Genomic DNA, 25,878 nt, shown 5'->3' with positions numbered 1-25,878 from the left:
TAGATGACCATAGTAACTAATTAGATGACCATAGTAACTAATTAGATGACCATAGTAACTAATTAGATGACCATAGTAATCAATTAGATGACCATAGTAACTAATTAGATGACCATAGTAAATAATTTGATGACCATAGTAACTAATTAGATGACCATAGTAACTAATTAGATGACCATAGTAACCAAGATGACCGTAGTAACCAATTAGATGACCATAGTAACTAAATAGATGACCATAGTAACTAATTAGATGACCATAGTAACTAATTAGATGACCATAGTAACCAAGATGACCGTAGTAACCAATTAGATGACCATAGTAACTAAATAGATCACCATAGTAACTAAATAGATGACCATAGTAACTAATTAGATGACCATAGTAACTAATTAGATGACCATATTAACTCATTAGATGACCATAGTAACCAAGATGACCGTAGTAACCAATTAGATGACCATAGTAACTAAATAGATGACCATAGTAACTAAATAGATGACCATAGTAACTAATTAGATGACCATAGTAACTAATTAGATGACCATAGTAACTAATTAGATGACCATAGTAACCAAGATGACCGTAGTAACCAATTAGATGACCATAGTAACTAAATAGATGACCATAGTAACTAAATAGATGACCATAGTAACTAAATAGATGACCATAGTAACTAATTAGATGACCATAGTAACTAATTAGATGACCATAGTAACCAAGATGACCGTAGTAACCAATTAGATGACCACAGTAACCAATTAGATGACCATAGTAATCAATTAGATTACCATAGTAACCAATTAGATGACCATAGTAACTAATTAGATGACCATTGTAACTAAGTAAATGACCATAGTAACCAATTAGATGACCATGGTAACCAATTAGATGACCATAGTAACTAATTAGATGACCATAGTAAATAATTAGATGACCATAGTAACTAATTAGATGACCATAGTAACTAATTAGATGACCATAGTAACTAAATAGATGACCATAGTAACTAAATAGATGACCATAGTAACTAATTAGATGACCATAGTAACTAAATAGATGACCATAGTAACTAATTAGATGACCATAGTAACCAAGATGACCGTAGTAACCAATTAGATGACCATAGTAACTAAATAGATGACCATAGTAACTAATTAGATTACCATAGCAACTAATTAGATGACCATAGTAACCAGTATATCATCCATAAGCGCAGAATCCAACCATTGAAAGACTTAGTATAGTTGAATACTTATGGTCATTAGAAAACATGAGTACACATCATAATGGCAGCTACACTTTCCATCTTAAAGATCTCCAAAAAAATATTTGGGAATGTCCGGCGGGCCAGATTGAAAAGCTCAACGGGCCGCATGTGGCCCCCAGGCCTTAATTTGCCATGGCCTGGACTTTCTTGTAGTTTCCGACCCCCAACAACACACATTTGACTGTAAGCATTCCTTTGTCTCGCATCTCTTCCACTGAGTCCTGTGATTATTCCTGCCCACTATCTATTGCATAACAGCAACCATTTGTGATGCTGCTAGCCAGGCTATTTAAAGCACATCAATTTGAGGATTTCTCCTTTAGTCATTTAACAAAACTCCCAAAGGAAGGGGTTTAGGTGTAACAGCAATCCCTTTTAAAGACCTACTGAAACCAACTACTACTGACCACGCAGTCTGATAGTTTATATATCAATGATGAAATATTAGCATTGCAACACATGCCAGTTAGTTTACTAAATTGCAATTTTAAAATTTGCGCAAAGTATCCTGTTGAATACGTCGCGGTAACGGATTGTAGCGGACATTTTGATCCAGCACCGTTCCCAACTATAAGTCGTCAGCTTCAATCGCATAATTACATAGTATTCTGGACATCTGTGTTGCTGAATCTTTTGCAATTTGTTCAATTAATAATGGAGACGTCAAAGAAGAAAGCTGTAGGTGGGAAGTGGTGAATTGCGGCCGCCTTTAGCAACACAAACACAGCCGGTGTTCCCTTGCTCTTACCGTGGACATGAGCGGAGAGTTTGTGTCGTTCCTCCTGCAGCTGTGGACTCTCTTGGCTCCTCCCACCGGCCGCCACCGACCGTCGGATGCTTACTCTGTAGGGGAAAAAAAAAAAAAAAAAGCTCAACCCGGCTGCCTTTCTTCGTTCAGAAACGTGGCTTCCCTCGTAGACACTGGCGGTCAACACACCCCACTGACTTTCAGGTACGACTATATAATCTCACTAAAACGGTTGGATTGGACCACACACACAAAGTACAGTGTATTATGCAGCGATCATTTCGAAAGATCGTGTTTCAAAGAGGGTCCCTTGCGAAGGGCAGAGATGGGCATTGCCACCACCAGTCGACTGGTGCTGAAGAAAAGTGCGGGGCCGACCTTCAGGTTGTACTGGTACGACCATATAATCTCACTAAAACACTAGTAACACAATAAGCAGATAAGGGATTTTCCAGATTTATCCTAGTAAATGTGTATAATAACATCGGAATCGCTCCCACTGCCCTCGTCTTTTTCTTTTCTTTTTTCTAGTCCTTCACTGTCATTTTCCTCATCCACAAATCTTTCATCCTCGCTATAATTAATGGGGAAATTGTTGCTTTCTTGGTCCGAATCGCTTTTGCTGCTGGTGGCCATGATTATAAACAATGTGAGGATGTGAGGAGCTCCACAACCCGTGACGTCACGCGCACATCGTCTGCTACTTCCGGTACAGGCAAGGCCTTTTTATTAGCGACCAAAAGTTGCGAACTTTATCGTGGATGTTCTCTACTAAATCCTTTCAGCAAAAATATGGCAATATCGCGAAATGATCAAATATGACACATAGAATGGACCTGCTATCCCCGTTTAATTAAGAAATTCTCATTTCAGTAAGCCTTTAACAACACAAACACAGCCGGTGTTTCCTTGTTTACATTCGGCTCTTACCGTAGACATGAGCGGAGTGTTTGCATGGTTCCTCCTGGAGCTGTGGACTCTCTTGGCTCCTCCCACCGGCCGCCACCGACTGTCGGATGCTTACTCTGTGGAGGGGAAAAAAATAAATAAAGCTCAGCCCGGCTGCCTTGCCTCGTCGAGAAACGTGGCTTCCCTCGTAGACACTGGCGGTCACCACACCCCTCCGACTTTCAGGCACGACTATATAATCTCACTAAAACACTAGTAACACAATAAGCAGATACGGGATTTTCCAGAATTATCCTAGTAAATGTGTCTAATAACATCGGAATCGCTCCCACTGCCCTTGTCTTTTTTTTTTTTTTCCTGGTCCTGTCACTTTCCTCATACATGAATATTTCATTTTCACTCAAATTAATGGGGAAATCGTCGCTTTCTTGGTCCGAATCGCTCTCGCTGCTGGTGGCCATGATTGTAAACACTGTTCGGATGTGAGGAGCTCCACAACCCGTGACGTCACGCGCACATCGTCTGCTACTTCCGGTACAGGCAAGGCTTTTTTATTAGCGTCCAAAAGTTGCGGACTTTATCGTCGATGTTCTCTACTAAATGGGGATAGCAGGTCCATTCTATGTGTCATACTTGATCATTTCGCGATATTGCCATATTTTTGCTGAACGGATTTAGTAGAGAACATCGACGATAAAGTTTGCAACTTTCGGTGCTCAGAGAAAAGCCCTGCCTCTACTGGAAGTCGCAGACGATGACGTCACAAGTGTGGGGGCTCTTCACATATTCACGCTGATTTTAATGGGAGCCTCCGACAAAAAGTGCTATTCGGACCGAGGAAACGACAATTTACCCATTAATTTGAGCGAGGATGAAAGATTCGTGTTAGAGGATATTGATAGCGACGGACTAGAAAAAAAAAAAAAAAGTACAAAAAAAATACCACGTGATTGCATTGGGACGGATTCCGATGTCTTTAGACACATTTACTAGGATAATTCTGGGAAATCCCTTATCTTTCTATTGTGTTGGTAATGTTTTAGTGAGTTAAATAGTACCTGATAGTCGGAGGTGTGTCCACGGGTGTGTTGACGCCAATGTCTCAGGGAAGTCGACAGCAGCTTTATGGACGGCACAAGCTCAGCTTTTCTCCGGTAAGAAGCGACTTTTTAACCACAATTTTCTCACCGAAACCTGCTGGGTGACATTCCGTCGTGTTTTATGTTCTGATCCATAGTAGTGAAGTGAAGTGAAGTGAATTATATTTATATAGCGCTTTTCTCTAGTGACTCAAAGCACTTTACATAGTGAAACCCAATATCTAAGTTACATTTAAACCAGTGTGGGTGGCACTGGGAGCAGGTGGGTAAAGTGTCTTGCCCAAGGACACAACGGCAGGGACTAGGATGGCGGGAGCGGGAATCGAACCTGCAACCCCTTAAGTTGCTGGCACAGCCACTCTACCAACCGAGCTATACCGAAGTATCACCTGATTGGTGCCTTCTGAGATCCAACTCCTAAAGTACAAATGTTTTACGTCCTGGACTTGGAATCAAAGTTTGTTATTTCACCATTGATTAGTTACTAGAGATGTCCGATAATGGCTTTTTTTGCCAATATTCCGATATTGTCCAACTCTGAATTACCGACTCCGATATCAACCGATACAGTCGTGGAATTAACCCGTTATTATGCCTAATGTTATTGTGATGTAACTTTACCACGTATTGATAAACGTGGATTTAATAATGGAGACGTCAAAGAGGAAAGTTGTAGGTGTGAAGTGGTGAAACGAGCCGAAAAACCCACCGGGGTGCCACCATTCAGTGGTCAACCGCACGGAACATGCGCAATCCACCAAAAAAAGTCTCAATCAACCAATCAATCAATCAAAAACAAGTTTTTTTCTAAAATAAGAGAACAACTTCAACTCCAGTAATGGTAGTCCAGTAGTAAAGTTTCACCTACAGGAATTTTAAACAAGGAATCACCGTGTGTTTGTGTGGTTAAAGGCTAAAGCTCCCCAACTCCATCTTGCTACTTTGACTTCTCCAATATTAATTGAACAAATTGCAAAAGATTCAGCAACACAGTTCTCCAAAATACTGTATAATTCTGCCTTTAAAGCAGACAACATTTAGCTGTGTGTGTGCGTAGCGCTCATACTTCCTGAAAACGAAACTCCCGGGAAATTTAAAATTGCAATTTAGTAAACTAAACATGTGTTGCAATGTTAATATTTCATCATTGATGTATAAACTATCAGACTGCGTGGTGGGTAATAGTGGGTTTCTGTAGGTCTTTAAATATAGCATCGCTCTTATTTTGGTAAGTCAAACCGGATGTGTAGGTGTGTCCCTGTCAAACTTGACCGCAGTCCCTTTTATTGCACCTCCGCCGCATGCAAATTACGCAGCAGAGCCAAGGCGTCCGCAGATTCGTTAACGCGCCACAACGCGTGGCGCGGCGAGAGGACGACCACTCCCGATCACTTTGGCGGGCTTGAGAAAGAAACGCATCGTTTTGCGAGCGCAACTTCAATCACCGGTAATTACGGGGGACAAGTAGCGGGAGGAGCGTCGCTCGTCGTCCCGGGACCGGAGGAGTGAGGACGCCGTTTCCACCGCGTCTGCCGGTGAAGTTGATCCTCGCCGCGGAGACGCGTCCGCGCACCGATGGGACTCGACACGGTGATATTTGGATGAGCTTATTATTTCCCACCACTTTTCTCCGGTAAGAATGCTGTGTCATTACATTTTGTTCAAAGTCACTATTTGGAAGTTTCCATATGTTCATGTTTGCACCCTCCCCAAAAAATGTCAGATTAGTTGACAGTTTGTGTTATTAAGTGATGAAAAAGGAGCTTGGACTATAGGCAGGTCACATTGAACCTACCTGACTGTGATGAGCCTACTGTACTTTTCCCCGGTCCTTGTTTTATAGGCGTTTCTTGTTCGCCCCAACACTTGGCTTTTCAGGCACTCTCTACCGACCATATCACAAAACAAAATGTACTGTCATTAAGCCCACAAGTTGTTTTCATTCTCACTTAAACCAGTTGTTCTCAATTATTTTCTAACATGTTTTAATTATTATTTTTTTTATTATTATTATTTTCATATTATTTCAAATTAAAATTATTTTGTCCATATTATTTCATTTTTGTATTATTTGTTTTATTATTATTATTATTATTTTCCAACATGTTTTATTATTATTATTATTTCTAACATTTTTTTAATTATCTTTCACATTTAAACCAATTCCCTGTATCTGTTTTCATACTCACTTAAAGCAGTTGCTCTCAATTATTTTCCAACAGGTTTTTATTATTATTTTCTTTATTATTATTATTATTTCAAATTATTAATTTTTTCCATATTATTTCATATTATTATTATTTTTTAATTATTTGTATTATTATTATTATTATTTTCTAACATGTTTTATTATTATTATTATTTCTAACATGTTTTTAATTATCTTTCACATTTAAACCAATTCCCTGTATCTGTTTTCATACTCACTTAAAGCAGTTGTTCTCAATTATTTTCCAACATGTTTTTATTATTATTTTCTTTATTATTATTATTATTTTAATATTAATTCAAATTATTAATCTTTTTTCCATATTATTTCATATAATTATTTTTTTTCATTTTTTTAAATTATTATTATTATTATTTTCTAACATGTTTTATTATTAGTAGTATTTCAAACATTTTTTAAATTATCTTTCACATTTAAACCAATTCCCTGTACCTGTTTTCATACTCACTTAAAGCAGTTGTTCTCAATTATTTTCCAACATGTTTTTATTATTATTTTCTTAATTATTATTTTTATCTTCATATTATTTCAAATTATTATTTGTTTTCTCCATATTATTTCATAATATTATTATCTTTTAAATTATTTTTTTTTATTATTATTTTCTAACATGTTTTATTATTATTATTATTTCGAACATTTTTTAATTATCTTTCACATTTAAACCAATTCCCTCTACCTGTTTTCATACTCACTTAAAGCAGTTGTTCTCAATTATTTTCCAACATGTTTTTTAGTATTATTTTCTTTATTATTATTATTATTATTATTTTCCTATTATTTCAAATTATTATTTTTTTTCATATTATTATTTGTTTTATTATTATTATTATTATTATTATTATTATTTTCTAACATGTTTTATTATTATTATTATTTAAAAAAAACATTTTTTTATTATCTTTCACATTTGAACCAATTCCCTGTACCTGAAAATCGACACCAATACAGTTTTTGGTACTTTTGTGTGTGTTAGTAAATATGACACTCTTTTTTTAAATAATACAATCACATGGTAACTTGTGTCTTGTTGTTATATCCTGTTTTATTATGAAATGTCTGAGGGACAAGCGGTAGTAAATGGATGGATGGATGGATGGATGTCAGTCAATTTCTTTGTTGGCAGTGACAGTGGCAACATTATCTAATGTCTGCTCTCAGTGCTGCTGGAGTGATAGCCAAGTGTTAGTGTTAGGGATGTAACCATATGAAAATATTAGCACAGTTATCAGGAACAAAATCATCACTTTCAGGCACTCTCTAGTAGTTGTCATACTCACTTAAAGCAGTTGTTCTCAATTATTTTCCAACATGTTTTATTATTATTATTATTTTATTTATTATTATTATTAGTGTTAGTTTCATATTATTTCATATTATTATTATTATTTATTTGCATTATTTTTGTTATTATTATTATTATTATTATTTTCTAAAATGTTTTATTATTATTATTTCCTAACATTTTTTTTTAAATTATCTTTCACATTTGAACCAATTCCCTGTACCTGAAAATCGATACCAATACAGTTGTTGGTACTTTTGTGTGTGTTAATAAATATTATTATTATATATTTTTTTGATAATAAAATCACATTGTAACTTATGTCTTGTTGTTACATCCTGTTTTATTATGAAGTGTCTGAGGGACAAGCGGCAGTAAATGGATGAATGGATGGATGTCTGAGTCAATTTCTTTGTTGGCAGTGACAATAGCAACATGAGGTCTGCTCTCAGTGCTGCTGGAGTGATAGCCAAGTGTTAGTGTTAGTGATGTAACAATATGAAAATATTACTACAGTTATCAGGAACAAAATCATTACTTTCAGGCATTCTCTAGTAGTTTTTATACTCACTTAAAGCAGTTGTTCTCAATTATTTTCTAACATGTTTAATTATTATTATTATTTTCTTTATTATTATTATTTTCGTATTATTTCATAATATTATTATTATTTTTTATTTTATTTTATTATTATTATTATTATTTCCAGCATGTTTTATTATTATTATTATTATAACTATTTTTTAACCTTTTTTATTATTATTTTTCACATTTGAACCAATACTCCGTATCTGAGAATCGATACCGATACAGTTTTTGGTACTTTTGTGTGTGTTAATAAATATTAAAAAAAAAATGTAATGAATAAAAGCACATGGTAACTTATGTCTTGTTGTATCCTGTTTTATTATGAAATGTCTGAGGGACAACCAGTAGCAAAATGGATGGATGGATGGTTGGATGGATGCCAATCAATTTCTCTGTTGGCAGTGACAATGGAAACATTAACTAAGGTCTGCTCTCAGTGCTGCTGGAGTGATAGCCAAGTGTTATTGTTAGGGATGTAACAGTATGAAAATATTAGCACAGTTAACAGGAACAAAATCATCACTGTTGTCATGATTGCGATATTTTTGAACCTGCTAAAAAAAAGTGCTTTTACAGACACGTAAATCTTTACATTTTTTTTTTTAAATAACTAAAACAAATATACACATTTTTAAAAAATGCCACTATTTTGCGTGTCTTCTGTTTAAGTCTTAGTATTGTATTTGTTTGAATGGCAAAGCTTTTATTGTTTTAAATATTGGTTTGTACTGTAGCACTTGAAGATTTATTTATTAAATAAGAAGTGCATTGCAAATATAATCTATTATTATTTTTTATTATTTCTGGGGGACATTCCACTCTTTGGTTTTCCTACTATTTTCAGCGGTCCTTGAACGCATCATTCTTTAGGTTTAATGTGCAAAATTAAATATCAAAGTTGTTCAAATGGCAACGTTTTTATAAGAAGTTTAGATTGGGGTGTGTTGTATTCTGAATGGCGTTTTTATGTTATCACATAATTTATTCAGAAAGTATACATAACTATAAATGAGGCATAATGATGCAATATGTACATACAGCTAGCCGAAATATCATGTTAGCATTAATTAGCTTGCAGTCATGCACAGACCAAATACGCCTGGATAGCACTCCAACAAGACAATAACATCAACAAAGCACACCTTTGTGCATTCACGCACAGTATAAAAGTTTTGGTGGACAAAATGAGACAAAGGAGTGGAATATTTTACATGTAAACAAACTGTTGCGTCACAGTCCACACTATGGCGAGTTCAAGAACCGCCAACATTAGTAGGACAGAACAATGTTCGCCAAATACTGTGGGCTTTCTAACAATTGGGAAGGTTTGTGTCCGCGAACAAAAAACATAATAAAACAAAAATAAATATTTCTCCCCCATCTTTTTCCATTTTCAGTCTGTTTTTAAAAATGCTCCAGGGAGCCACTAGGGCGGCACTAAGGAGCCGCATCCGGCTTGAAAGCAACGGGTTTCTGACCCCAACTTAAGTAGTGAGGCAGTATTTTCGTTTGCACTTAGTTTATTATGAATTTTTGTGACTTATATTTATATAGCGCTTTTTCTCAAGTGACTCAAAGCGCTTTATATAGTGAAACCCAATATCTAAGTTACATTTAAACCCGTATGGGTGGCACTGGGAGCAGGTGGGTAACGTGTCTTGCCCAAGGACACAACGGCAGTAACTAGGATGGCACAAGCGGGAATCGAACCTGCAATCCTCAAGTTGCTGGCACGGCCACTGTACCAACCGAGCTATGCCGCCCCAGTTTGACAGTTTATATATAAAAAAAAAACATTAATTATTATTTTTTGGGGCATTCTATTCACTCAGGTTAAGACTAATAACTACACAAATGGAGTTTGACTGACTACTTTTACAACATGTAATAAAGTAAATAGTTAACATTTGATGTTATTTACCTTCGTTCCACTTGTGTACCGCCTTCTTTATTTCACATTATCTGCTTGACTTTTGATTTTTCAGCAAATTACCCATCCAATGAATAAAAATGACGATACATTTTATGGTGTTCTTTACTTTAAATTGCGTTAAAATTCTGGCGCATGGTCAGGATTGTACCACCTCTACCTCAATTTTAGCCAGGATAAACCCTGCCTATTGTCGACAGTGTCTCCTATGTTTGACTGCCATCTACTGGTCACACTTATCATTACTAAATGTACCAAATAAAATAGCTTCGAGGTGGGTAATCTCAACCAAACGTATTCCTTACATAAAGCGCACTGTCGAGTTTTAAGGCGAGAAAACATTATTTTAAGTGTGCCTTATAGTCTTTAAAATATGGTAAATATCTGCTTGACTTTTGATTTTTCAGCAAAGTACCCATCCAATTAATAAAAATGACAATACATTTTTTGGTGTTCTTTACTTGAAATTGTGTTAAAATTCTGGCGCATGGTCAGGATTGTACCACCGCTACCTCAATTTTAGCCAGGATAAACCCTGCCTATTGTCGACAGTGTCTCCTATGTTTGACTGCCATCTACTGGTCACACTTATCATTACTAAATGTACCAAATAAAATAGCTTCGAGGTGGGTAATCTCAACCAAACGTATTCCTTACATAAAGCGCATTGTCGAGTTTTAAGGCGAGAAAACATTATTTTAAGTGTGCCTTATAGTCTGTAAAATATGGTAAATATCTGCTTGACTTTTGACTTTTCAGCAAAGTACCCATCCAATTAATAAAAATGACAATACATTTTTTGGTGTTCTTTACTTTAAATTGCGTTAAAATTCTGGCGCATGGTCAGGATTGTACCACCTTTACCTCAATTTTAGCCAGGAAAAAACACTGTCTATTGTCGACAGTGTCTCCTATGTTTGACTGCCATCTACTGGTCGACTTATCATTACTAAATGTACCAAATAAAAAAGCTTCGAGGTGGGTAATCTCAATCAAACATATTCCTTACATTAGGCGCACCGGCTTATAAGGCGCACTGTCGAGTTTTAAGGGGAGAAAACATTATTTTAAGTGTGCCTTATAGTCCGTAAAATATGCTAAATATCTGCTTGACTTTTGATTTTTCAGCAAAGTACCCATCCAATTAATAAAAATGACAATACATTTTTTGGTTTTCTTTTCTTTAAATTGCGTTAAAATTCTGGCGCATGGTTAGGATTGTACCACCTCTACCTCAGTTTTAGCCAGGAAAAACACTGTCTATTGTCAACAGCGTCTCCTATGTTTGACTGCCATCTACTGGTCACACTTATCATTACTAAATGTACCAAATAAATAGCTTCGAGGTGGGTAATCTCAACCAAACGTATTCCTTACATAAGGCGCACTGTCGAGTTTTAAGGGGAGAAAACATTATTTTAAGTGTGCCTTATAGTCTGTAAAATATGGTAAATATCTGCTTGACTTTTGATTTTTCAGCAAAGTACCCATCCAATTAATAAAAATGACAATACATTTTTTGGTTTTCTTTTCTTTAAATTGCGTTAAAATTCTGGCGCATGGTTAGGATTGTACCACCTCTTCCTCAGTTTTAGCCGGAAAAAACACTGTCTATTGTCAACAGCGTCTCCTATGTTTGACTGCCATCTACTGGTCACACTTATCATTACTAAATGTACCAAATAAATAGCTTCGAGGTGGGTAATCTCAACCAAACGTATTCCTTACATAAGGCGCACTGTCGAGTTTTAAGGGGAGAAAACATTATTTTAAGTGCGCCTTATGGTCTGTAAAATACGGTAAATATCTGCTTGACTTTTGATTTTTCAGCAAAGTACCCATCCAATTAATAAAAATGACAATACATTTTTTGGTTTTCTTTTCTTTAAATTGCGTTAAAATTCTGGCGCATGGTTAGGATTGTACCACCTCTTCCTCAGTTTTAGCCGGGAAAAACACTGTCTATTGTCAACAGCGTCTCCTATGTTTGACTGCCATCTACTGGTCACACTTATCATTACTAAATGTACCAAATAAATAGCTTCGAGGTGGGTAATCTCAACCAAACGTATTCCTTACATAAGGCGCACTGTCGAGTTTTAAGGGGAGAAAACATTATTTTAAGTGTGCCTTATAGTCTGTAAAATACGGTAAATATCTGCTTGACTTTTGATTTTTCAGCAAAGTACCCATCCAATTAATAAAAATGACAATACATTTTTTGGTGTTCTTTACTTTAAATTGTGTTAAAATTCTGGCGCATGGTCAGGATTGTACCACCGCTACCTCAATTTTAGCCAGGATAAACCCTGCCTATTGTCGACAGTGTCTCCTATGTTTGACTGCCATCTACTGGTCACACTTATCATTACTAAATGTACCAAATAAAATAGCTTCGAGGTAGGTAATCTCAACCAAACGTATTCCTTACATAAAGCGCACTGTCGAGTTTTAAGGCGAGAAAACATTATTTTAAGTGTGCCTTATAGTCTGTAAAATACGGTAAATATCTGCTTGACTTTTGACTTTTCAGCAAAGTACCCATCCAATTAATAAAAATGACAATACATTTTTTGGTGTTCTTTACTTTAAATTGCGTTAAAATTCTGGCGCATGGTCAGGATTGTACCACCTTTACCTCAATTTTAGCCAGGAAAAAACACTGTCTATTGTCGACAGTGTCTCCTATGTTTGACTGCCATCTACTGGTCACACTTATCATTACTAAATGTACCAAATAAAATAGCTTCGAGGTGGGTAATCTCAACCAAACGTATTCCTTACATTAGGCACACCAGCTTATAAGGCGCACTGTCGAGTTTTAAGGGGAGAAAACATTATTTTAAGTGTGCCTTATAGTCTGTAAAATATGGTAAATATCTGCTTGACTTTTGATTTTTCAGCAAAGTAACCATCAAATTAATAAAAATGACGATACATTTTTTGGTGTTCTTTACTTTAAATTGCGTTAAAATTCTGGCGCATGGTCAGGATTGTACCACCTCTACCTCAGTTTTAGCCAGGAAAAACCCTGCCTATTGTCGACAGTGTGGACTAATTGTCGCACCCTGACTTTGGACACCTGGTTTATAATGTCGAGCTGAAAGCTCATTAACACGCAGCCACAGAGCATGACGCCCTCTTGAAGTTTACCGTTGGATATCAGATGACCTACGAGTGGTTGCCAAGGAGAGAAACCAATGTGCAGCATAGCAGATAAATTTATTTAGTTCTTTGAAGTAAAACAAGAGGAGCTGAGTTCATTGCGAAAAAGGGCAGATGCCAGGAGAGTCATTAAATTAGAGTCGCTTTGACCCCTGTAGGTTTAGCCCCGGGGGGTCCAAACTTTTTCCACTGAGGGCCGCACATGGAAAAATGAAAGCGTGCGGGGGCCATTTCGATATTTTGTAATTTTCAAACCAGAACAAAATGTATGGATTTTTTTATTTTTTACTTAACCTTTAAGGTAAAATAAACAAGGGTCTCAGTCATTAAAATGTTAAAAATAAGTTATTTATATTATTATTTTTTACTTAAAAACCTACTAAAACCCACTACTACCCACCACGCAGTCTGATAGTTTATATATCAATGATGAAATATTAACATTGCAACACATGCCAATACGGCCTTTTTAGTTTACTAAATTGCGATTTTCAATTTCCCGGGAGTTTCTTGTTGAAAACGTCGCGGAATGATGACGTGAACGCGTGACGTCACGGACTGTTAGGAAATATGAGCGCTGCGCACACACACAGCTAAAAGTCGTCTGCTTTATCCGCATAATTACACAGTATTTTGGACATCTGTGTTGATGAATCTTTTGCAATTTGTTCGATAAATAATGGAAAAGTCAAAGTAGAAAGATGGAGTTGGGAAGCTTTTAGCCTTTAGCCACACAAACACACGGTGATTCTTTGTTTAAAATTCTCGGAGGTGAAGCTTTCCTATGGATCAGAGCGGTCATGAAAACATGGATCCCGACCAACTGTCGACCAGCAGTTTTTGGTGAGAAAATTGTGGTAAAAAGTCGCCAATTACCAGAGATCAGCTGAGCTTGTGCCGTCCACAAAGCTGCCGTCGACTTCCATCAGACATTGGCGTCAACACACCCGTGGTGACACCCTTCCGACTATCAGGTACTATTTAACTCACTAAAATACTAGCAACACAATAGAAAGATAAGGGATTTCCCATAATTATCCTAGTAAATGTGTCTAAAAACATCAGAATCCGTTCCAATGCAATCGCGTTGTATTTTTATTTTTATTTTTTATTTTTCTAGTCCGTCGCTATCAATATCCTCAAACACAAATCTTTCATCCTCGCTCAAATTAATGGGGAAATTGTCGTTTTCTCGGTCCAAATAGCTCTTTATGTTGGAGGCTCCCATTACAAACAATGTGAGGAGCCTTCAACATGTGACGTCATCGTCTGCGACTTCCGGTACAGGCAAGGCTTTTTTCTTAGCGACCAAAAGTTGCGAACTTTATCGTCAATGTTCTCTACTAAATCCTTTCAGCAAAAATATGTCAATATCGCGAAATGATCAAGTATGCCACATAGAATGGAGCTGCTATCCCCGTTTAAATAAGAAAATCTCATTTCAGTAAGCTTTTAGCAACACAAACACAGCCGGTGTTTCCTTGTTTACATTCGGCTCTTACCGTAGACATGAGCGGAGAGTTTGTGTCGTTCTTCCTGCAGCTGTGGACTCTCTTTCCTTTAATGCTTACAGTAAATATCTATATCAACTTCAAGTTGCTATAAAGTAACATAAAACAAAGTTTTTTTGGGTTTTTCTGTCAAAAACTACTCCTTTTTTATAGTAAAACTGAAATACGCAGTATTTAGTAATTAAAGCCCCAAAAGATCAATAATGCAGCACATCGTTGATTTTATATTACTTTATATTTTTTGAGTAATAACAGTGAAAAGATAAATAAAATACCAATAAATATATTTGGGATCCAAAGGGCTCCCCACTCATAAAGTGATACTGTTGCGATCCGTGACTCGGATCTTCACATGTTTATTTTTCCATCTTTGTTTCATTCTCTTCTGACCCACTTACTTCCTGTTTAGTCCGTTACCATGGTTACACATTAATTTCCCCTTTCCTCGTTTTCTACACACACCTGGTTCTCCTTGATTACTCCCTAATATAAGCCGTCCTCTTTTCTTTTGGTACGTGTATTCTCGCTAGCTCATATGCTAAGCCACCTGCCTTTTCTTAGCTCTCATGATAATTGTTTTTTTATTTTTTTTATTTTGTGCCATCGTGCCAAGTCTACTTTTCTGTTTGTATATCCTAGTTCTCATACTAGCGTTTTTGGTTTGCTTTTTATTAGCTCCAGTATTTCTGTTCAGAGCTCCCTTTTGGTTAAAATAATCTTTTAAGATCTTACCTTTGTTGTGTTCACGTCAACGCATCCTCGAAGGAATCGAACTCGGCAACTCGATGCCGAACAGTCATCACAGATACATTTTTATTAGGTTTTTCTTTGGTACGTGTATTCTTGCTAGCTCATATGCTAAGCCAACTGCCTTTTCTTAGATCTCATGCTATATGTTTTTTAAATTTTGTCCCATCGTGCAAAGTCTACTTTTCTGTTTGTATATCCTAGTTTTCATACTAGCGTTTTTGGTTTGCTTTTTATTAGCTCCAGTATTTCTGTTCAGAGCTCCCTTTTGGTTAAATAAATATTTTAAGATCTTACCTTTGTTTTGTTCACGTCAACGCATCCTCGAAGGAATCGAACCCGGCAACTCGATGCCGAACAGTCATCACAGATACATTTTTATTAGGTTTTTCTTTGGTACGTGTATTCTCGCTAGCTCATATGCTAAGCCAACTGCCTTTTCTTGGCTCTCATGCTATATGTTTTTTTAATTTTGTCCCATCGTGCCAAGTCTACTTTTCTGTTTGTATATCCTAGTTCTCATACTAGCGTTTTTGGTTTGCTTTTTTTTAGCTCCAGTATTTCTGTTCTGAGCTCCCTTTTGGTTAAAATAATCTTTTAAGATCTTACCTTTGTTATGTTCACGTCAACGCATCCTCGAAGGAATCGAACCCGGCAACTCGATGCCGAACAGTCATCACAGATAAATTTTTATTAGGTTTTTCTTTTACTTTCAACACATAAGTTACCAGGATCAAAATCTATCGATTTTCCATTTTGTTTGTTTTATGCTCTTTTTTCAAAGAAAACTTTGATGTTTTTCTATGGCAACCACACAATAAATGCAATATTTACAACACAAAACATTTCAAAGTGAAATAATTGAAGTAATTGGAGCCTTGAAAAAAATTAATTACAACATAGATTTTTTGGTCTTTCTTTTTGAGCAAAAGGCAAAAAAAAGAAAAATAAAGAAAGACAAAAGAAAAAAAAACAGCCTGCATGGCAGCTTTGTGTCAACATTGCAACTTTTTCTCATCACCTCATTTCCTTTTTTTTCAAGTGTTCTTTTTTATTTTTGCAATAGCATTTCAAGAATGTGTGGCGGGCTGGTAAACGATTTGTTGCGGGCCGCAAATGGCCCCCGGCCCGCACTTTGTACACCCCTGGTTCAGCCCCATCAGTTACATTACTGCAGATCAATCAATCAATCAATCAATGTTTATTTATATAGCCCTAAATCACAAATGTCTCAAAGGACTGCACAAATCATTACGACTACGACATCCTCGGAAGAACCCACAAAAGGGCAAGGAAAACTCACACCCAGTGGGACGCCAGTGACAATGCTGACTATGAGAAACCTTGGAGAGGACCTCAGAAGTAGGCAACCCCTCCCCCCCCCCCTTCTAGGGGACCGAAAGCAATGGATGTCGAGCGGGTCTAACATGATACTGTGAAAGTTCAATCCATAGTGGCTCCAACACAGCTGCGAGAGTTCAGTTCAAAGCGGATCCAAGACAGCAGCGAGAGTCCCGTCCACAGAAAACCATCCCAAGCGGAGTCGGATCAGCAGCGTAGAGATGTCCCCAACCGATACACAGGCGAGCGGTCCATCCTGGGTCCAGACGAGCGGTCCATCCTGGGTCTCGACTCTGGACAGCCAGTACTTCATCCATGGTCATCGGACCGGACCCCCTCCACAAGGGAGGGGGGGACATAGGAGAAAAAAGAAAAGAAGCGGCAGATCAACTGGTCTAAAAAGGAGGTCTTTTTAAAGGCTAGAGTATACAGATGAGTTTTAAGGTGAGACTTAAATGCTTCTACTGAGGTAGCATCTCAAACTGTTACCGGGAGGGCATTCCAGAGTACTGGAGCCCGAACGGAAAACGCTCTATAGCCCGCAGACTTTTTTTGGGCTTCTGAAAAGCCAGAGTCTTTTGAACGCAGATTTCTTGCCGGGACATATGGTACAATACAATCGGCAAGATAGGATGGAGCTAGACCGTGTAGTATTTTATACGTAAGTAGTAAAACCTTAAAGTCACATCTTAAGTGCACAGGAAGCCAGTGCAGGTGAGCCAGTACAGGCGTAATGTGATCAAACTTTCTTGTTCTTGTCAAAAGTCTAACAGCCGCATTTTGTACCAACTGTAATCTTTTAATGCTAGACATGGGGAGACCCGAAAATAATACGTTACAGTAATCGAGACGAGACGTAACAAACGCGTGGATAATGATCTCGGCGTCTTTAGTGGACAAAATGGAGCGAATTTTAGCGATATTACGGAGAAGAAAGAAGGCCGTTTTAGTAACGCTTTTAATGTGTGACTCAAAGGAGAGAGTTGGGTCAAAGATAATACCCAGATTTTTTACCGAGTCACCTTGTTTTATTATTTGGTTGTCAAATGTTAAAGTTGTATTATTAAATAGAGGTCGGTGTCTAGCAGGACCGATAATCAGCATTTCCGTTTTTTTTGGCGTTAAGTTGCAAAAAATTAGCGGACATCCATTGTTTCATTTCATTAAGACACGCTTCCAACTGACTACAATCCGGCGTGTTGGTCAGCTTTAGGGGCATGTAGAGTTGGGTGTCATCAGCATAGCAGATAAAAAAGCGACCCCTCAGTCCCTCAGTAATTGGCTCCTGGGATCACTGCTCGGCGAGTTGGCATGCGACGACGAGAGTGTGCACGTGTGCATAAAAAAGGGCACAAAAATGCTCTCGCATTTATGCACAGTCAAGCAGAGGAAGGGGGGTCGCCAGTGTGACTGAAATGTAGCCGCGCTTCGCTGCATGCAACAAGTCGCACCGTCTCAGACTCCCTACTAGTTTCCGCCCGCCAGCAAAAGGAGTCAGACTCGATGATTTAGTGGACGCACGCAAACCGTTGGCTGTTGACCTCCGAGGGGCTCGGGGGCTCGGGGGTGGGGGTGGGTTAGGGGCGAAGGATGACTGCTGCTCGGGACACAGGCCGCGCTTTGCAGCAACGCATTCCTGTGGAATTGTCAGACATTTGGGAGGGAGTCAAAAAGCTCAGAAAAAAGATTGGGGGAAAAAAATACGGAGGACTCAATGCAAAACATTTTCAAGAACATGTCGGTTGCTGCCTGCAAAAATGCTTCAGATATAAGTACTCTTTAAATAACCGTAGACATAATTTAAGACCAATAACCAATTTGGAGTATTCTTAAGCATTGTAAGGCTGTCCTAAAACAAGCAAAGGGAACTTTATGTCAAACTTGGAAGCGGATTGTTTCCTCGACGCAAGGGATAGTTGGCACGAGCGAGACGTGAATGTAAGTACATTTTTTATTTGTACACTAATAAACTACAAAAAAAAAGGCAAAGCAAGGGCGCTCACAAGGAGGTACGGATACTTGGCTACTAGGGCTGTCACGATACACAAAAATTTTGGTTGGGTACGTACCTCGGTTTAGAGGTCACGGTTCGGTTCATTTTCGGTATGGTAAGAAATCAACAAAATATAAATTTTTGGGGTATTTATTTACCAAATTTGTAAACAATGGCTTTATCCTTTTAACATTGGGAACACTATTATTAATCCACATTAAACTGCCTCAAGTTGTTGCTATGATTAAATAAAATGAAAAAACCTTTCTTTTACATATAAAAAGTTTAACATTAAACAGTTTCCATTGAAACTATTTAATGTCAACTTCTCATGCTTAATTTATTACAGCATTTGGGAAGGCTGTAGTTCACTTTTTTTATCTAAATGTTGTATTTTTATCAACATGTGATAGCAGGGACCCTGCTATTCAAAACTAAGCTGCTACATTACTAATGATTCATGTAACTATAGCTGAAAAATAGTACAATTGCAATAGGAGAGACTATTCATCCCTAAACTCAATGGAGTTCAATGAAATAACAGACAGACAGGGCTTCGCTGCCCCTAAAACACGCACACGCACGCACGCACACACACACTCACACACACAGAGAAAAACAAGCTAACGTTATGCTAAAAACGAATTAGCTTTCATCTCAAGTCTATACTGTGAGCTAGTTGAGCTGCAGTTTAAGTTTCTAGAAGGTCAACGGGCTCATAGTGATGTTAGTAATAGCTGTGACTGGGAAGTGTTTAGTATAATTTGGGGAGAGTCCGCTCCTCCCCTGCTAGACGAATATCTGCTTGACGCTAAAGCATTGACTACATGGTTCTGAAGTCTGAATACGCACTGCTGATTGACTTTGTATGCAACCAATCAGATGGTTGTGTGGGCGGGACAATGAGGCAGAGACAGAGGCAGAAAGCAGAGCAGCTTGTGAAGACTTCTGCTTCCGAACTTGTTCGGTCAACCGAGTGCCGAACCGAAACCCCCGTACCGAAACGGTTCGATACAAATACACGTACCGTTACACCCCTATTGGCTACAAAAAACAAAAGACTAGCATAAAGGCTACAAACTACAAACATGAAACAAAAACACTTGCACTGTGGCATGAATAACAAAAACTTGCACTGTGGCATAAATAACAAAACTTACATGGCGTGGAAAAACTGAACAGCATAGCAAGGCATGAAGCAGATGAGGAATATGGGTGAGGTTGCCAGGCTAAATACTTGGCAACTACAGGTTTAAATAATACCAGTGATCATTACAAATAGGTGTGAGGGCAAGGGCGTGACTTGAGGGCAATGGAGATAAGAGAAGCAAGGAAGTGCAAAAGCGGGATACAAGTGTCCAAAAAATAACCAAACATGACAAAAACAAAACATGATCTTATGGGCGTGTCACTTCAGAAATGTTGTTCTTTTGACACGTCCTAACACGAGCTGCACCTCGCATTGCTGCTGAATGGCTCCTTTGTCATTTCTTTACTGTTCACAAACCCAGGGAATACTTCCCTAAACACAGAAGAACATTAATTATGACCAATGTACAAACCCCGTTTCCATATGAGTTGGGAAATTGTGTTAGATGTAAATATAAATGGAATACAATGATATGCAAATCAATTTCAACCCATATTCAGTTGAATATGCTAAAGACAGTCAGGCTTGCCCCTGACAGTTTGGTTGTGTTTCAGTTTTTCCTCTGTGTGTGTGTAGTATTTCCTGTCTTTAGTTCCTGTCAGCACTATTATTTTAGTTCAATTTCCTGTTTGTCTAATCGGGTGCTGTGTGCCCTCAACTGCGGCTGATTGGCACCTGGCCACACCTGGTGTCAATCAGCCCACTCCTTTTTAGACCTGCTTTCTCCTCCAGTCAGTGCTGGATTATTGTCGTGTTGTGTCGTGTCAATGTCATTTCTACTTGTCGTTCCTACTGGTCGTGTCAATGCAGTGTAGCGGTAAGCTTTTTTCAGTAGCTGTTTGTAGCTTACTGTCTTTTGTTCCCTCCTTCAAAAAATTCCATCTTTAACATATTCCACCGTTCTGAAAAGTAAAACTCACTTTTTTGCAAGTTACAAAAAATTTCCAGGATGTTCCACAAATTCTGGTTTTCCAAAGCACTATTTTCCCCCTTTTTTCTGGCGCGGAGTCCTCCCACATTTTTCAACCCACTTGAACTGTTCCACCGTCAAAATATTCCTCTTAATCAGGACAAAACAAGTTGTTTTTTTAACTTGAAAAATTCCTGTTTTTTTCCGAAATTCCAAGAATTCCGTGAAACCATTTCTAATTTCAACCTATTACTCCTTCAACATTTGTCGACTGGTTTTAAAACATTTCAAAACCAACCATTTCAACTCATTCAGACATTGCAGTTTTTTTCCCATTAAAAAAAAAAATTCCCGCTTTCCCGAAATCCCAAATTTTGGGGAAATTCCCATTGAAATTAATGAGACATTCTTCAAAGTTCCCACATTTTTTATCTGATTCAAACTGTTCCAACTTCAAAACTATTCAGCCTGTTCAGGATTTGTGTGCTCTATTTCAACAATTAAAGGGGAACATTATCACCAGACCTATGTAAGCGTCAATATATACCTTGATGGTGCGGAAAAAATACCAACTATTTTTTGAACCGATTTCCGAACTCTAAATGGGTGAATTTTGGCGAATTAAACGCCTTTCTGTTTATCGCTCTGGAGGCGATGACGTCAGAATGTGACGTCGCCGAGGTAACACACCCGCCATTTTCATTTTCAACACATTGTGAGTTGTGAATTATATTTTATATAGCGCTTTTCTCTAGTGACTCAAAGCGCTTTACATAGTGAAACCCAATATCTAAGTTATATTTAAACCAGTGTGAGTGGCACTGGGAGCAGGTGGGTAAAGTGTCTTGCCCAAGGACACAACGGCAGTGACTAGGATGGCGGAAGCGGGAATTGAACCTGCAACCCTCAAGTTGCTGGCACGGCCACTCTACCAACCGAGCTATACCGCCCACTACATTACAAACACCGGGTCTAAGCTCTGTTATTTTCCGTTTTTTTGACTATTTTTTGGAACCTTGGAGACATCATGCCTCGGCGGTGTGTAACAACACTAACAGGGAGGGATTCAAGTTGCACCACTGGCCCCAAGATGCGAAAATGTCTGCCGCCAGACCCCCATTGAATGTGCCAGAGTGTCTTCACATTTGACCGGCGATGCTAAGACAGACATGGCACAGAGATGTATGGATAACCTGCAGATGCATTTGCAACGATAGTCAACGAAATCACAAAGGTGAGTTTTGTTGATTTTGACTGCCTGCTAATCGATGCTAACATGCTACGCTAATCGATGCTAACATGCTATTTACCGGCGGTGCTAAAGCAGACATGGCACAGAGATGTATGGATAACCTGCAGATGCATTTGCAACGATAGTCAACGAAATCACAAAGGTGAGTTTTGTTGATTTTGACTGCCAGCTAATTGATGCTAACATGCTACGCTAATCGATGCTAACATGCTATTTACCGGCGGTGCTAAAGCAGACATGGCACAGAGATGTATGGATAACCTGCAGATGCATTTGCAACTATATTACGTTTCCTTCCACCCACATTTAATGCGAAAAAAACACTTACCAATCGACGGATTTAAGTTGCTCCAGTGTCAAAAGATGTGAAAGTCCTGATCGTTTGGTCCGCACATTTCACCGGCGATGCTAACGCAGCTATTCGGCCATGCTATGGCTATGAATAGCGTCAATAGCTATTCGCTCAATAGCTTCAGTTTCTTCTTCAATGTTTTCATACTCCAACCATCTGTTTAAATACATGCGTAATCTGTTGAATCGCTTAAGTCGCTGAAATCCGAGTTTGAATCCGAGCTAATGTCGCTATATCTTGCTGTGGTATTCCCATTGTTTGTTTACATCGGCAGCACTGTATGACGTCACAGGGAAATGGATAGTGGTTTCGAAGATAGTGAAAATAAGGCACTTTAAAGCTTTATTTAGGGATATTCCGAGACCGGTAAAATTTTGAAAAAAACTTCAAAAAATACAACAAGCCACAGGGAACTGATTTTTATTGTTTTTAACCCTTTTGAAATTGTGATAATGTTCCAGGATTTTAGTTCAACTTCAGCATTGGAGCTTTCATTTAGTTACTTTATGAAGCTTTTGTATCAAACTCCCAGCTTCCCCATAGTTCCTCGTTCACATCTACATCTCGGGTTCACAATTGGCGGCATATGCCACAGTGTTATTAACAAGATACATTGCACGAACCATTCTTAGTAAGTACCAGATTAATCAATAAATCCTTTTCGGCCCGCGATTGAGTCCGACACCCTTGAGCTGGAGCGACAGTTAAATGAATCAGTGAAGTGTTCGGTAAACAAATACGGTGAGGGAGGAGAAACGATAAAATCAATCATTTACTTTAGCCAGATACTGACTTCAGCATTTCACGAAAGGCAGAAGGCTGGCTAAGTTATCAAGTTCCTGTTCATTTATTGTTCGATTAATTTACTTACTGAATATCAGCCCAGGTCTAGGCTATGTAAATACATTTTGATTGATTGAATGAACTTAAAGGCTATTTTCTCCAATAATTAAAACAATAGAGCAGGGGTAGGGAACCTATGGTTCTAGAGCCAGATGTGGCTCTTTTGATGACTGCATCTGGCTCTCAGACAAATCTTAGCTGACATTGCTTAACACGATAAGTCAGTGTTTTTCAACCTATTTGGAGCCCAGTGACATTGTTTTCATTGAAAAAATTCAGAGGCACACCACCAGCATTAAACATAAAAAAATCAAACTCAGTAGCCAATACTGACAATAAAAAGTCGTTTTCGCAATTGTTTGATATGAATTCAAACCATCAATATAGCTCTTGTCTCAATGTCGGTGTACTGTCACAACCTATCAGATCATGCCGTAACTTATTTAGAGTTTTTTGCTGTTTTCCTGTGTCTTGCGCTCCTATTTTGGTGGCTTTTCCCCTTTTGTTGGTATTTTTCTATAGCGGTTTCATGTATTCCTTGAATGCTATTCCCCTCACCTGCCTTGTTTTCGCAATCAAGACTAAGTTGTGCGCACGCACTCCTTCTTTGTGGGGACATTGTTGATTGTCATGTCGTGTACGGATGTACTTTGTGGACGCCGTCTGCTCCGCACACTGCAAGTCTTTGCTGTCGTCCAGCATTGTGTTTTTGTTTACTTTGCAGCCAGTTCAGTTTTAGTTTCGTTTTTGCTTCAATGCCTTCTCTTAGCGACACTCGCCTTTTGTTTATTTTTGGTTTAAGTGTTGGATACGCACACGCTGCCTCCTGCATATTGTGATCATGACATACCATGTTCTCCACATCTACAAAGCAATTGGCTACCTGCTGCCAACTACTGATATGGAAGAGTATTACACGGTTTCTCTGCCGAGCTCTTGACAGCACAGACACTCAACAAAGACACATTTGCAGATTATAATAACTGGTTTGAAAAACATATTTTTAACCCAATTAGGTGAAGTTACATAATCTTCCACGGCACACCTGAATGCATCTCATGGCACACTGGTGTGCCACGGCACAGCGGTTGAAAAATACAGCGATAAGTAATGAATAATTCCGCTGGTAATCAGTGTGAAAAATAACGTTCAAAATAAAAAACATTCTCATACGTTTTAATCCATCCATCTGTTTTCTACCCCACTTGTTCAAGAAGTCGCATTAATGGTGAAAAAATATTTTATTCATTATTGGTTAAATGCGGAAAAACAACGTTATTAAAAAGAAGAAGATACTTATAATACTTTGAAAATGTTTGGTCTTACTTAAAAAAACACGCATTTAGTTGTATTCAGTGTTAAAAAATATTATATGGCTCTCACGGAAATACATAGTAAAATATTTGGCTTTCATGGCTCTCTCAGCCAAAAAGGTTCCCCACCCCTGGTTTACAAGATGATTCAATACATCACGAACCGATCATTTGTATGAAAGACATATTTGTGGATTTCCACATATGTGAAACGGAGAGTAAGGGCCTGATCTACAAAAGGTTTGTTTCAAAAAAATGGAACGAGGATGGACAATTCAACCCTAAACTCATTCCTTTCCTGCAAATTAAGTTTGACAGATGCTGCCCATACCTATGCTCTTTCAAAGGCTGTGCTACTAGCTGCAAAACATTGCACTTTCAAATACATACAGTATGTGTAAATGAATGAACACTGAAATTTGACAACTAAAAAAAATATTTTTTTCATTATTGGTTGATTTCAGAAAAACAACGTTATTAAAAAGAAGAAGATACTTATAATACTTTGAAAATGTTTGGTCTTACTTAAAAATGCACGCATTTAGTTGTATTCAGTGTTAAAAAATATGATACGGCTCTCACGGAAATACATAGTAAAATATTTGGCTTTCATGGTTCTCTCAGCCAAAAAGGTTCCCGACCCCTGCAATAGAGGAATGTTTTTAGACGTACAAGGGTTCTACAGAGTGACAAAAATGTTCATTACCCCCAAAAAATCCCAACATAAAAACTATTTCTGGTTGATCATTTTGTTGTTTTTGACCACCAAGCCATTTTGTAGACGGAGGATGCCTAATTTCTGTAGTTCCCTGGCGTACTATGGTTTTACAGTCCATAAAGCACTTCTACCAAGGCTTATAAATACAAAAAACCAAAACGGTTACAAGACTTCAAATACAAAAAGTGAAGGCAGCTACAGTACAGATCTGGCAAAGCATCTGCAGAGAGGAAAACACAGAATTCTCTGGCTTAAAGTTAGCATTTAAACTGGCGCCAGTCAATCTTTGAGATCAAAGAGAATTTATCAGTCACGGTTTCTCTATAAATTTTATTTAAAACGGTAATGCTATCCGTCGGGAGTTTGTCAAATGTCCAAATGTGTTTTAATCTCTGTAAATGGATAGCTACAAACTAGCTCTCGTTCATCTCGAATGAAAAGCTGGATCGTATGTCTACGATATGTTAACTGATTTCACTTCAATGTGTTGATCTTCACAGACAAAGTCAGAAGAACGATTTAC

General features: G+C 37.9%; 1 protein-coding gene across 2 annotated transcripts in view; it reads left to right on the top strand.

The window, feature by feature from the left end:
* The window catches only part of slitrk6 (SLIT and NTRK-like family, member 6), a 72,229-nt gene that overhangs the window by 12,831 nt on the left and 33,520 nt on the right, over window positions 1-25,878 (top strand). The window contains exon 1 of one of the 2 annotated variants that reach the window (XM_061889135.1): window positions 5,323-5,660. The exons of the other annotated variant lie outside the window; for it this stretch is intronic. The gene's annotated coding sequence lies outside the window, so the exon portion shown is untranslated. Of the gene's footprint in view, window positions 1-5,322; window positions 5,661-25,878 lie in introns of those variants that run through there. 2 annotated transcript variants of the gene reach the window in all.

Source organism: Nerophis ophidion, linkage group LG27 (assembly GCF_033978795.1).
Source record: "Nerophis ophidion isolate RoL-2023_Sa linkage group LG27, RoL_Noph_v1.0, whole genome shotgun sequence".
NCBI classification, from domain to species: Eukaryota; Metazoa; Chordata; class Actinopteri; order Syngnathiformes; family Syngnathidae; genus Nerophis; species Nerophis ophidion.
Note: the sequence above shows the minus strand (reverse complement) of the source record. Positions and strands in the feature narration are given on the sequence as shown.